Genomic DNA, 13895 nt, shown 5'->3' on the forward strand with positions numbered 1-13895 from the left:
CTGGTCAGGTTCCACACAGAGCATGGAGCCTGCTTAAGAGTCTCTCTCTGTGTCTCTGTCTCTCTTTCTTTCTACCTTTGTCTCTCTGCCCCACTTGTGAGCTCTCTCTCTCTCAAGTAAATAAATAAATAAAATCCATCCTGTCTTCTATTTTTGGTTCAAGGTCAACTTTTCCACCTATGTTTTGATCCTCTATTCTTTTGGCACCTGGGACACTTTTTTCATTGAATGAAATTCCCATAACACGAAATTATCCATTTTAAAGTGAACAATTACTGGCATTTTGCATACTCACAATGTTGTGCAACAATTCCTTCTATCTAGTTCCAAATCATTCCATCATCCCAAAAGTAAAACCCTGTACCCATTAAGAAGTCACTCCCAATTTCCATGTCCTCCTAGCCCTGGGCAACCACTGATCTTTCTGGCTGTATGGATTTACCTCTTCCAGATCTTTCGTATACATGAAATCATATTATAAGTGACCTTTTGTGTCTGGCCTCTTTCACTTGGCATAATGTTCTTGAGGTTTATTCATTTTTGTTTTTGTTGTTTTTTTTTTAAGTTTATTTATTTATTTTGAGAGAGAGAAACCATTGAGTCAGGAGGGGCAGAGAGAGGGAGAGAAAGAATCCCAAGCAGGTTCCACACTGTCAGCGAAGACACCAATGCAGGGCTCGAACTCATGAACCGTGAGATCCTGACCTGAGCCGAAATCAAGGGTCAGACACTTAACCGACTGAGCCACCCAGGCATGCCATGTATCAGTACTTGGTTTTTACTGGCTGGATAATATTCCATTGCATGGCCGTCCCTCAGTTTATTTATGCATTCGTTCATTGAGGAACACTTATGTTGCTTCTGCCTATTTACTATCATGAGCAATGCGGCTGTGAACATTCAGGTACGGTAAGTAGGTGCTTTCAGTTCTTCTGGGCATAGACGTAGAAGTGGCATTGCTTTGTCCTATGATAATTCTATGCTTCACTTATCGAGGGGCCACCAAAATGTGGTTCCTCCCAAGCCTCCTCCTTCCCAGGCTTTCAGGTCTGTCCGCCACTTGCCTGGCCCCGCATCCCTTACCCCGGGCATCTACCAGCAACTTTTCCTCTTTACGTGCTTCTGCCTCTTTTGTGATGTCAATCAACCATGTACTGGAGTTTGCTGAGTCATTTCATTTCTCTAATTTTTCCTCAAGATTCTTCTCTCCTCTGGTATCTTCCCTTAGGTGAAAAACAATTCCATTCTCACCCATCTAGAAAGCAAAGCATCTCCGTCCAATTTCTCTTCTCTAAAGAGTTGTCTACATTCTCTCTCTCCGCTTCAACTTCCTGTCACCCCTTAAATGCCCATGTTCTGGTTTCTATGAAAGCTCTGCTCCCTGAAGACTGCACGTGACTTCCCAATCGCTCTCAGCAGCGTCTCACTCCTCTTCTTGCCCGGTTATTGTTCCTTGTTAACCTATCCCTCCTTCCTTGACACTTGCCCCCCTTGACTTCCGTGACACTTGCTCATTTGTGATTCCTGACTTTTATGATGATTCCTTCTCTTTTGTAGGCTTGACTCTCTCCACTCAGTCCTTAAACTCCAGGGGTCCTCCAGGGCTTAATCCTTCACCCACAGTCCTTGCTACACTCTCTCTAGGTGACCTCATCCACACTCATTGTTTCGACATTGTCTACGCACGGATAACTCCCAAATCTCTTTCTCTAGCACTTTTGTTCCCCCCACCTTGAAGAGGACTCAGCTATCCTATTGCCTATTTGAGGGCTAGATTAATCCACATTTCACAAATGCTAAAACAGAGCCTAAACTATATCTTCCTCCTATGTTCTTTTTTTTTTTCTAATGTTTATTTATTTTTGAGAGACAGAGAGAGACAGAGTGGAAGCAGGGGCAGAGAGAGAGGGAGACACAGAATCAGAAGCAGGCTCCAGGCTCCAAACTGTCAGCACAGTGACGTGGGGCTCGAACCTGCAAACCAGCAGGATCATGACCTGAGCTGAAGTCAGATGCTCAACCAACTGAGCCACCCAGGCGGCCCTCTCCTACGTTCTTGATCACAGAGGGGAACACCACTTGTCACTAGGCCAGAAACCTGAGTGTCATTCTAAACTCCTTCCTGTCCCGTACCATCAACACCCAGACAGTCACTCAGTATTTCTCAAGGTGGTCCAGTTTTCTCCATCCTCATTGCCAATGTCCCCGTCCAGGCGGGCGTCATTGTCTCTTGGACCCCTATGTCTGAATCCTCACCAGTGCTCCTCCTCAGTCTTATCATCCTCTAATTCTTTTCTTCTGCCATATCCCCTTCTTTGATCTGCACGTCTCCTCTCCGGCACGTCCTGCCTCTGACTTTGTTAGAGCAAATCTGGACTGCAGCTCTCTCTGTGCATTCGCCATGATGCTTCTTGCCTCTGTGCCCCCCTCCTTCTTCTGCTCTGTAACTCCTACTCAAGTCGTCCTCAAAGCCTTCCTTGACCCTATCCTCAAGGTCCCTACTCTGAGGTCCTGCTACATGTCGGTCCCTTTCCTGTGGTTGCATCCAAACCCCCTTCTGTAGTGATCTATTTCCATGTCTTTCTCTTGGAAAGGGGGTTGGAATCTCTCTGTGTACCCGTCACCTGGCTCCGTTCCTCCTACATTGTTTTGGTCCTCAAAATTAGTAGAATGAATGAATGAAAGAATGAGTAATGACATACAGATTATCCTCCCTTTCTGTGGGAAAGCATCGGTAAAAGAGAAATTAGAGGCAATAACTAGAGACAACGTGAGAAATACTTCAAAGAGAAAACATCACACTGTTGGTTAATCTGATTTTTTTTTTTTTAGTCATGACATTTAAAATATTTTTTTTTCAATGTTTATTTATTTATTTTGGGACAGAGAGAGACAGAGCATGAACGGGGGAGGGGCAGAGAGAGAGGGAGACACAGAATCGGAAACAGGCTCCAGGCTCTGAGCCATCAGCCCAGAGCCTGACGCGGGGCTCGAGCTCACGGACCGCGAGATCGTGACCTGGCTGAAGTCGGACGCTTAACCGACTGCGCCACCCAGGCGCCCCTAAAATATTTTTAAGAGTAGCATTTGGGGGCACCTGGATGGCTCAGTCAGTTAACCATCTGACTTCAGCTCAGGTCACGATCTCACAGTTCATGGGTTCGAGCCCCGCGTCAGGCTCTGTGCTGACAGTTCGGAGCCCGGAGCCTGCTTTGGATCTGGGTCTCCCTCTATGCCGCTGCCTCACTTATGGTCTCTCTCTCTCTCTCTCAAAAATGAATAAACATTTAAAAAAAATTTTTTTTAATGCCTATGAACTCTAGAAATTCTAAATTGGGAAGGATTATCAGAGGTCATCTGTCTCAACTTCCAGTTTCTAAAGTACATAGTTGAAAAAAATCATTAAAGAAAAAGACCTTTTAAAAATAGTTTCCTAGGGGCGCCTGGGTGGCGCAGTCGGTTGGGCGTCCGACTTCAGCCAGGTCACGATCTCACGGTCTGTGAGTTCGAGCCCCGCGTCGGGCTCTGGGCTGATGGCTCAGAGCCTGGAGCCTGTTTCCGATTCTGTGTCTCCCTCTCTCTCTGCCCCTCCCCCGTTCATGCTCTGTCTCTCTCTGTCCCAAAAATAAATAAAAACGTTAAAAAAAATTTAAAAATAGTTTCCTATACCTTAGACCATCCTTGGATGAGGAGTCTTTCAATATCTGGAGCTGCTGAACTGAAACTGTTCAATTCCGACACTAAACTAACCTCGAAGGACCCGACTGGAGAAGTCTGGGTGTGGAGAAGACGTGGCATTGCCTAATAGCGCACAGGGAGCACCTGCCAGGGCTTGCGCCTTCTGTCTGGTGTTCCAGGTAGCCCCGAGTAAGGACCCTTACTTTTCCAGGTGCTGATGGTATCTCTGTCACTGAGAGGGCACCAAGTTTACTTGCCTCCCTCACTCTTGCTGTTGAATTGGCTAACAATGATTTTTCAAATGCTAGGGGCTGGGAAAATCTTCCTGATTTTTGTTCATTTAGGTCTATTTGCATAGGGCAGATGTGCCTGGCAAGTACGATTGAATGTCTCACAAACTGGAAGGGCTTTTACACTATGTGGAGATAAGACTCATTTGTTACTTTTTAAAGCAGTGAGTGGAGAAGGAGAGGGAGATTAGAGACAAATAAATCACTTTACTCCCTAGTCTGGTGAGGAGGAAGAGTGATGTCAAATCATCCAGGGACAACCAAGGAAGAACAAGGAAAAGGCAACAGGTAGAACAGGTTGTAGAGATGCTGGGAATATGCCATCGTGAGACATTCATCACCTGAAAGTTGCTGATCGCAAAACAAGGATCGGGGGCACAGGGCAGGGCAATAATAATAATAACAACCAGCAGAGTGAATACGAAGCCACATCTGGCACACGGATCATAAAGTCCTGTCCATGTCTGGGTAGAGTTAGCAGAGGAAAGAAAGCTGCCGGATCTGGGGTCGTAGGGAACTCGAATCGCCCAAAGGGTGGATGTCAATGAAAAGATGCCCCGAAGAACTGGGAAGGGCTGGGGCACCTGGGTGGCTCCGTTGGTTAAGCGTTTGGCTCTTGGCTGCGGCTCAGGTCGTGATCTCGTGGTTTGTGAAATGGAGCCTGCTTGGGATTCTCTCTCTCTCTCTCTCTCTCTCTCTCTCTCTCTCTCTCTCTCCCCCCCCCCCCGTCCCGCATGTGTGCTCTCTGTCTCAAAAATAAGTAAACAATTAAAAAAAAAAAAAAAGAATTGGGAAGGGCTAAGGTCAGTCTAAGGCAGTGAGTCTTAAGATGGAATGTTCCTCCTAGCATCTGACAAGTAGAGGCCAGGGATACTGCTCACGGTACAACGCACGGGGCAAAGAACTTTCCAGGCTTGAATGCCAACTGCGCTAAGACTGAGAGAGAAACCCTGATCTAAGAAACTTTTTCAACCTGATAAACAACCCGAGGGAGCTTGACTGGCTTTATCAAGGGCCGCGTCACAGGCCCCATCCCTAGTCTGACCAAGTAGTGGAGGGTGCTTGTGCCGGATTACAAGATCCCACGTCCCGAGACCTCACGTCGGTGGCCAGAAATCGGCTGCAGTGACGGTATTTACACCATGGAAACTGGCAAATACCGCAAAGCAAGACTTGTGCCCCCCACACTCTCCATCCCGGAGAGCTGATTTTAAGCGGATGGTACCACACCACTGCTTCTCGGCTACTGAAGGAATGAGACTAACTCTCTTTGCCCCCCTGTTTTTAAAGAGTGCCGCCCTTGGACAGGTGAAAGTGACTAAGTCCTTTATCTTCCTGCCTCCAGCCCTGGGAGCACCTCTCCGTATCACCTGGACGGCTTGTTAAACCGCAGATGGTTGGGTCCCGCCTGCAGGTTTCTGATTCAGTAGGTCTGTGGGGCCCAAGGAAGCATTTCTCATAAGTGCCCTAGGTGATGTCGGTGCTGCTGGTCTGGAGACCATGTTTTGAAGACCACTGTTCCATGCTATGTCTGTGAATGGCCTTGGTGACTCCCAGGACTTTGTCATCAGGAAGCAGTTCAGCAGACTGGACTTGAAGGTAATGCTTCCTCATCTCTCAAATACTCACAAAAATGGGCAAGACGTGACCCATCGCCTTGTTCAGGCTGCTTATATTCTAGTTTTATTTCTCTGGCCTCGGACTCCTATGAAGACAGATCATGGGGTTATTGTGGGTGGCAGCTAATGGAATAATCTCAAACGTGGGGTGCTAAGCAACAGGGCAAGTTTCCAAGCTTCTGGGAAAGCCTCCCTACCCGTTGTGCCCAGTGGTCTAGAAACATGAGAACTTTTTAACGAGAAAAATTTCTTAAAAAGTGTGAAAATGATATAATGCGGGGGGGGGGGGATGAAAGTTAAAAATTTCAAGAAGATCAACATTCGTGTTGATCAACAATAGTGTTCCAGGTGCTACGGGAAGCACAGGACTCTGTTCTCCCTCCGTCCCCTCAAGGGAAGATGCCACCTGAGGCAGGAGTGAGCCATGTAAGTTTTATGGACTGTGAGAGGGCTTAGTTGCAGACCACTGGGCATCTCATCTCCTCAGCTCCCCATTGACTACAGAGCCATACGCTCCCCCTGTCATTGTCCCCCGCCTCAGCCAAGTGGAAACCTCGGCCGTCCTGTCCTGTGCGATGCTGAGCACATTAGCTCCAGCTCGGCTCCCTCAAGCCCAGCCAGCAGCTGGCCCCGGGGCTCGCAGAAGACTCAGGAAAGCACATTACCAAAACAGGCCACTTGCAGAGGGATTGTCTCATAAGGGTCCTGGAAGGAACAGATGGAACTTTCTGATGGGGTAATTTGAGGAGAATTTAGCTGAGGGAACATTTACAAAGGCATAGGCAGGGTTTCAGGCAAACAACTCCAGGGAAGGAAGAGTGAATTGACTACCCAGTGGAATTCTACGATGACCTCCAATGCGTCACAGCCTTGTCAGATCTCCTGCCCTTGAGTGTGGGTGGACCCCATGATTTGCTTGTAGCCAACGGGATACCACAGATGTGATGGATGTCACTCCCGTGGTTAAGTCACGGTGGAAGACTCCTACATCACGGTAGACAGGAGGAGAGATCTCCCTGCTGGTCCCGAGGAAGTGAGCCGCCCTGCCACCAAAGGGCCACATGGCAGGGAAGTAGGGGCGACCTCTAAGAGCTGAGAGCAGCCCTAGGCTCACAGCCAGTAAGAAAGCAAGACCTCAGCCCGACAATGGCCAGAAACTGAATTCTGCCAATAACCACATGAGCTTAGAAGGGAACACTAAGTGGGGCGCCTGGGTGGCTCAGTCAGTTAAGCGTCCGACTTCAGCTCAGGTCATGATCTCGCGGTTTGTGAGTTCGAGCCCCGCGTCGGGCTCTCTGCTGAGAGCTTGGAGCCTGGAGCCTGCTTCGGATTCTGTGTTTCCCCGCTCTCTCTGCCCCTCCCCCGCTCACACTCTGTCTCTGTCTCTCTCAAAAATAAATAAACTTAGGGGCGCCTGGGTGGCGCAGTCGGTTAAGCGTCCGACTTCAGCCAGGTCACGATCTCGCGGTCCGTGAGTTCGAGCCCCGCGTCGGGCTCTGGGCTGATGGCTCAGAGCCTGGAGCCTGTTTCCGATTCTGTGTCTCCCTCTCTCTCTGCCCCTCCCCCGTTCATGCTCTGTCTCTCTCTGTCCCAAAAATAAATAAACGTTGAAAAAAATAAATAAATAAATAAACTTAAAGAAAAAAAACCCACTAAACTCCAGGAAAGAGTGCAGTCTGGCCTACACCTAAATTGCTGCCTTGTGAGACCCTGAAGAGAGCCCAGCTAAGCCACGCCCCCCTTAGGCATTACAGCCTAAATGTTTGTGACAACTCTCCCCACCCCCCACCCCGACCAAAATTCCTAAGTCGAAATCCTAACTCCCAATGTTAGGGGGCAGGGGCGGTTAGGACAGAGTAGGAGGTGGGACCTTCACAGGGTGATTGGGTCATGATGGTGGAGCCCTCGAGAATGAGATTAGTGCCCTCATAAAAGAAACCCAGGCAGCTCTCTTGCCCTCTTTCTGCTGTGTGAGGACACAACGAGAAGGCCGTCATCTGCACCCCACTGGGCTGGCACCCTGATCGCAGACTTCCTGGCCTCTAGAACACTGAGACAAACTTGCTGTTTGTACGTGCCCAGGCTGTGGCACCTTGTTATAGCAGCCCGAATGCACTAAGACAATGTGACAGAGTGAATGCCTGCTACTTTAAGCCACTGAGTTTGTGTTGATCTGTTAAGTCGCAAGATAACAGGTGTTACGTCCCCTCAGGAACCCTGAGGTATGGGGGAGGAGCAGTTTCTAGAACCCAAACAGAGGGCAGATGGGGGCAGAGCTGAGGCCTCTGGTGGGCACAGGGCCACCCTGCAGTGGCCAGAGACAGAGGGAGCTGGAGAATGAGGGCCTGACCTCACACTCACCTGTCCTCTGCACCCCGCCCCCCCCCCCCGCAGTGTTCCAATTAATGGACCCTGCCAGAAGGCAGCGAGGTGGGGGCCACTTACACTGGTCTCATGGGTCAGCTTCTCGGGGCACAGAGCAGGCTGGAGAAAGGTGGGCGATGGATTTGGAGGGACACATGGGATGTACCTCTCGTACCAGGGGATGCTCAGGCCCATCGTGGGAAAAAAAGTAAGTGTTTTCCTTCATAGTGTTACCTATATAAATGGACAGCAAAAGGAAGGGGAAAAAAGTGAGAGTTTTGGTTTCCATGGTAAAATCAGTAAAGTATCCTAAAAACTAAAGTGACTCAAACCTTTCCTTTTCCCTTTGTTAAGTGGGCTAATCACAGCCCGCCGTCACAAACATGCTTTCCTCGAGAGGCCCCTGTACGAGAATTACACTAGGGCCCCAGCATTGTTCAAGCTCTGGAAAGAGACAATTTCTATACTAAGGCTGGCCATAAATCAGACATTTCTGTAGTTACTGGGCAAATGGGATGGTCTCTAGAGAACTGTTCCACTGTTATTTTTTCCCTAGTTATTCCTAAGAAGATACAATTTATTCACTGCTCTGATAAGAATAGATTGTTTAAACACACTGTATCTCATTTTACAGCCAGAGAGTTGATGACCTATGTAAGTTTGCTGGGGCTGCTGTGGCAAAATGCCACCAACTAGGGTGACTTAAATAACAGAAAATTTATTGTCTCACAGTTCTGGAGACTAGAAGTCCAAGATCAAGGAGGGTTGGTTCCCTCTGAGGGCTGTGAGGGAGGCTCTGTTCCAGGACTCTCTCCTTGCTTCTGAGAGCTTCAGGTCTTCCTTGGCTTATAAACGATGTTCTCCCTGTCTCTTCACACTGTCTTCCTCCTCTGAGTATCTGTCTCTGTGTCTAATTTCCCCTTTTTATAAGGACACAGTCATATTGGACTAGAGCTCTCTCTAATGACCTCAACTTACCCATCTGCAAAGACCCTATTTCTGAATAAGGTCATGTTCACAGGCACCAGAGGTTAGGACTTAAACATCTTTTTGGGAGGAGTGGGGGGAGGGACACAGTTCAACCCATAAGAGTCTCTAAGCCAACCTACAGTTTAAAGGCAAAGCCTACTTCTAGTTAGCCAAGTTGAAGATTCCATTGACTCCTCATTTGTTTGTTGCTGGTGAAAATATAAAATGGCGCAGCCATTTGGTAAAATAGTTTGGCAGTTATTTAAAAAGATAGGCATGGGCCTGCCATATGACCCAGCCATTCCATTGCTAGACATCTACACGGGAGAAATGAAAACGTATGTTCACACATGCATGTCAATAGCAGTACCAGTCATGATGGCTCAAACTGGAAACACTCGAAATGTCTGTCACCTGTGAATGGATAAACACCAGGTGTTTAGAATAGAATATTCTATTATTCTATTATTCTATTCTATTATTATTATATTATTATATATTATATTATTATATATATAATATATATTATATTATATTATATTATATTATATTGTATTATAGAATAATATTAAGCCATAAAAAGGAATAAACTACTAATAAATGGCACGACATGGATGAACCTTGAACACATTATACTAAGTGGAAGAAGCCAGTTACAAAGAGCACACAGTGTATGATTCCATTTATATGAAACGTCCAGAAGAGGTAAACCCCTAGAGACAGAAAGTAGATTAGTGGTTTTCTGGGTCTGGGGTTAGGAATGAGGGGTCAACAGGCAGGAGGGATCTTCTTGGAGGGATGAAAGTGTTCAAAAGCTGGCTTGTACTGATGGTCGCACAAGTCCGTAAATGCACTAAAGATTATTTAATCGGGGGCGCCTGGGTGGCTCAGTCGGTTGAGCATCCAACTTTAGCTCAGGTCATATCTCATGGTTTGCGGGTTTGAGCCCCACTGTGGGCTCTGCCCTGGATTCTCTCTCTCCCTCCCTCTCTCTCTGCCCCTTCCCCACTTGGATGTTCTTTCTCAAAATAAATAAATAAACTTAAAAAAATTTTTTTAAAGCTCATTTCATCATACACTTAAAATGGATACATTTTGTAGTATATAAATTGTATCTGAGTAGATTTTTTTTTAATTTTTTAATGTTTATTTATTTTTGAGACAGAGAGAGACAGATCATGAACAGGGGAGGGTCAGAGAGGGAGACACAGAATCTGAAACAGGCTCCAGGCTCTGAGCAGTCAGCACAGAGCCCAACGTAGGGCTCGAACCCACATACCGTGAGATCATGACCTGAGTGGAAGTCGGATGCTCAACCAACTGAGCTACCCAGGTGCCCCTAGACTTTTTTTTTTTTTTTAATTTTTTTTTTCAACGTTTATTTATTTTGGGGACAGAGAGAGACAGAGCATGAACGGGGGAGGGGCAGAGAGAGAGGGAGACAGAATCAGAAACAGGCTCCAGGCTCTGAGCCATCAGCCCAGAGCCTGACGCGGGGCTCGAACTCACGGACCGCGAGATCGTGACCTGGCTGAAGTCGGACGCTTAACCGACTGCGCCACCCAGGCGCCCCTAGACTTTTTTTTTAATGTTTATTTATTTATTTTGAGAGTAAGTGCCAGAGCAAACAAGGGAGGGACATAGAGAGAGAGGAAGAGAGAGAATCCCAAGCATCCTCCACACTGTCGGTGCAGAGCTGGACGCAGGGCTCAATCTCATGAACACGGAGATCATGTCCTGAGATGAAATTAAGAGTCAGACACTTAACCGCCTGAGCCACCCAGGCGCCCCTCAATATAGGTGTTTTGTTTTGTTTTGTTTTTAAATCTCCCGGTGTCCTTAAGGTAAAAATCAAATCATTTATTTGTAGGATGTTCTTCAACAGCGTGTTAAACAAATATATCAAAGCCTGTTTTATGTACCAGTGTGGAACCATATCCAAGATAAAGAGTAAGTGAAAAAAAAAAAATCCAATCCCAAACAAGGTTCAGGACAGCGTGTATTTGTCTGCATGTACATAGGAATTTTTCTAGAAGGTTAACACAAGAAATGGGTAACAGGCTTTACCCTGGGGAGTAGCAATGGGATAAGGACTTTTCCCTGAAAACACTTACATTTTTGAATCTGGTACCATGTGCATGTTTTCAAAAGCATAGGTATTTGCACATTTTTTAAAATGTACCAGCACACCACAAGCCAAAATATATACTCAACCCTGGAGATGACCTTCCAGAAAATGAAAGTAGTGGCTTTTCTCCCCATGGACCAGACTGTCACTTAGGAAGTGATCCTTCCAGATCTGATATCTGGATTTTCCCCCCATGAACCAGACTGTCACTTAGGAAGTGGTCCTTCTAGATCTGATATTTGGCCTTTTGTGCTAAGAATGTTTATGCACCTCCGCCAATGAGCCATTTTCCACAAGAGGCCATGTTGTGACTATGTGGTCATGTTCAAGATTAGAGATTCCGTGTCTTTCTGGTCTGTCCTACCCACTTCATATGGGGAAGTTGGGAAATGCTCTTTCATGCAAACTGTTCCAGGGAAAGGTACTACGTAAACATTAAATCATTAAGATAATACATGCATTGGGAGGTGGGTGGAAGGCCCTATTTATATATTTGCATTCTTTTTAGAGTACTTGCTGGGCCACAGTTAAGAGGGGGAAATAATGTATTATACTATTTGTTTTCCCTTGTGACAATGTTGGCTGCTGTGTAGGATGCTTATGTTACTACTTATCGATCCCTCTTTATTCTCTCCTTGCTGTCGTTCTAATGGTGTCATGCAAATTGAGAATAGCTGAGGGTTTTTTCTAAGTGCAATAAAACGGCATCGTAGAAGAGATTTCCTATAATCAGGCAGTTGGTTTCTAAAGAAAACAAGATAGACTTCCCTGACCATTCTCAGAATACATTAGAGACCCAAAGCATGTCAGTCATTCATTCTTTCCCGTTCTTTCCCCTGGGATGTGTGGTCCTGGTTGCTGTAGGCTCTTCTACTTTGCTGCCAGGTTCCTTCCCCGAGGTAATGCTCTGGGATCGCCCAGACCTCTAGGGCTTGAGAAGACTCACAAGCATCACATTTGGGAACATATCTCACCATGCCCAGACCCTCACCACATCTGGCTTGTCAGCCGAGCGGACCATCAAGAGGCACGTCCATCTTAACGTGGAGCTGCTATCATGCACGAATAGAGATTTTTATGATCTGCTTCAGAGTGGGGTAGGGGAAGGGAATTATTATCTCCTCAAAAATGTGTTTCTTTAATCCAGTGCTCTAAAAATGAGATTTTTTTTTAATTCAAATTAGTTGTAGCCAAAGGAAAGAAAGTAAAGAGAAGCATTTATTTTTTTTTAATTTTTTTTTATTAACGTTTATTTATTTTTGAGACAGAGAGAGACAGAGCATGAACGGGGGAGGGTCAGAGAGAGAGGGAGACACAGAATCCGAAACAGGCTCCAGGCTCTGAGCAGTCAGCCCAGAGCCCGACGCGGGGCTCGAACTCATGGACTATGAGATCATGACCTGAGCCGAAGTCGGACGCTCAACCGACTGAGCCACCCAGGCGCCCCGAGAAGCATTTATTAATGACAAGGCCCTCCTGCTTCTCTTAAGAAAGTCTATTTCCAATGCAGGTTGCATAAAAATGGATCCAGCCACAATGTGCCCCAGTTACATTTATTAGGACATTATTAATTTGCTTAATGATGAGCTGTCACACAGTTCTTATATCCTGTGCCCCCAAAAGCAAAGACGCTACAACTCCTAGTTTGCAATGTTGATTTCTACTTCATTTCAGAGAACATGGAAAAATGGAAGATAGTACATAAGGACATCTAATCAAGGTAGATCTTCACAATTCCTAATTAAGCACCTTTCCACCTCTTTGAATTTATGCTAAAATTAAATGTTTCTCTGAATGAATTGACGTATCTGAATACACAAAGGTATGCATGTGAACTCAATCGTCTACTTTTCTACAAATAAGACATATTGATGTGTTCATAGCACCTACTGAAATAACCTGGCAAAATGGTTTCAATGTAAATTCATCCCCAAGCTTTTTTTTTCCCCCTAATACTTTCTGTTCTAAGTATATTTTGTTACTGGTTTCTAGTTCTCATCCAACAATTCGTAACTATTAGCAGCTTCCACGATAGAGGAAAGGTGGGGTGACAGCTTAGTGAAAGCAGTAATTAGATGCACATCTGTCCATTTCTTGTTCCCCATCTCCCAATCCAAAGGCACATGGCAGTAAATGTGGGAGCTGAGATTTGAACCAGCTGTCTTGACCGCTTTGCACTTGACCCATGCACTTGACCACTTTGCTCTAATGACTGGGTGTGCCTCCTTCTTGCCATCGTTACTCAATCTGGACATTATTATTTTGCCAAATCTTTGCCAAGCTGCGGGGTGAGATGGTAAAATGAGCTTTAAAAGCATGTTTCCCATATTCTGCTTCCAGGGGAAACACACTGACTGGTAACTGGGGAAGATCGGTGTCCCCAAAACACGGCAAGAAGAATGGGAAGGGCTTCAAGTTGCTTCCCCTTAGGAATCAAATCATAAGTCACAAAAAAGCAAAAAAGAAATGGAGGGGGAAAGAAAAGCAAAAAAGAAATTGTCAAAAGGACAATAATTTCCCAGTTCCGATGCCCTCATTAGAAATAGATCACTTACTGGGGCGCCTGGGTGGCGCAGTCGGTTAAGCGTCTGACTTCAGCCAGGTCACGATCTCGCGGTCCGTGAGTTCGAGCCCCGCGTCAGGCTCTGGGCTGATGGCTCGGAGCCTGGAGCCTGTTTCCGATTCTGTGTCTTCCTCTCTCTCTGCCCCTCCCCCGTTCATGCTCTGTCTCTCTCTGTCCCAAAAATAAATAAACGTTGAAAAAAAAAATTAAAAAAAAAAAAAATAGATCACTTATGGGCGCCCGGGGGGCTCAGCCGGTTAAGCGTCCAACTTCGGCTCAGGTCA

Source organism: Felis catus, chromosome D3, assembly GCF_018350175.1.
Source record: "Felis catus isolate Fca126 chromosome D3, F.catus_Fca126_mat1.0, whole genome shotgun sequence".
Classification (NCBI taxonomy): domain Eukaryota; kingdom Metazoa; phylum Chordata; class Mammalia; order Carnivora; family Felidae; genus Felis; species Felis catus.